Source organism: Coptis chinensis, chromosome 8 (assembly GCF_015680905.1).
Source record: "Coptis chinensis isolate HL-2020 chromosome 8, ASM1568090v1, whole genome shotgun sequence".
In the NCBI taxonomy this organism is placed as follows: Eukaryota; Viridiplantae; Streptophyta; class Magnoliopsida; order Ranunculales; family Ranunculaceae; genus Coptis; species Coptis chinensis.
Genome location: NC_141463.1, coordinates 61,235,552 through 61,236,415, shown reverse-complemented (window position 1 = coordinate 61,236,415; position 864 = coordinate 61,235,552). Strand labels below are relative to the sequence as shown.

The 864-nt window shown below is 40.4% G+C and overlaps 1 non-coding gene across 1 annotated transcript; it reads right to left on the bottom strand.

The window, feature by feature from the left end:
* Window positions 1-253: 253 nt before the first annotated feature.
* LOC147482273 (small nucleolar RNA R71) lies at window positions 254-357 on the bottom strand. Its single transcript, XR_015207103.1, has one exon. It is a non-coding gene; the product is annotated as a small nucleolar RNA R71 (small nucleolar RNA).
* Between the last annotated feature and the right edge of the window lie 507 nt (window positions 358-864).

Below are 864 nucleotides of genomic sequence, written 5' to 3'. Positions count from 1 at the left end.
TTTGTTACCCGTTTTTCATGGGTTAGACCATGAAAAGCCTTATCAGCATATGCATAGGATTGAACAAGTCCTTACCACATTCCATCATCCTACGGTTGGTGCTGAACAAATTAAATTGAGGGTGTTTCCTTTCACCCTAGCCGATAAGGCGGCGTCTTGGTTAATTGCCCAAGCGCCTAATTCTGTGGACTCATGGGCCAGACTTGTTCAACTATTTATGAAACATTTTTACCCACCACTGAAGACAAATGAAATGCTTTCCAAGATTCATTTTTTTCAACAGAATCCTCATGAATCCTTTTCAGAGGCTTGGAATCGTTTCACGGACCTTCTTATAGAGTGCCCACATCATAACCTTGCGAAAGACACGTTAGTTCGTGCCTTTTTCAAGGGATTGTTACACCACCATAAAGAGGTTCTTGACATAATGAATGGGGTAGTTTCCTCAGTAAAGGAGCCTCAGAGGCTTATAAATTTTTAGAAGATCAAACAAAGCGTAATAATAACTGGGGGGGGGGGGGGGTAGTGACGATATCTCCCACTTCGCTAGTTCTTCTACAACAGTTAAGGCCATCGGTATGTTTGAGATTAAACCCGATCCTGAACTAAAAACTTTAATCGAATCTCTCACTAAAAAGGTAGAAGCTATTTCTGTTCAACAAAAGCCTATCCCCGTTATGAATGTCAACTCTAATCCATGTAACTTATGTTTGAGTCCTGAGCATCCCGACTCCTATTATCTTCTCACCTATGAACAACAAACATCACAACAAGATAATGTTTGCTCAATTAATAGCTATCCTATTCCTAACGCCCCTTGGAGACAACATCCTAACTTCAGTTGGAGAAATAATCAACAAGTTA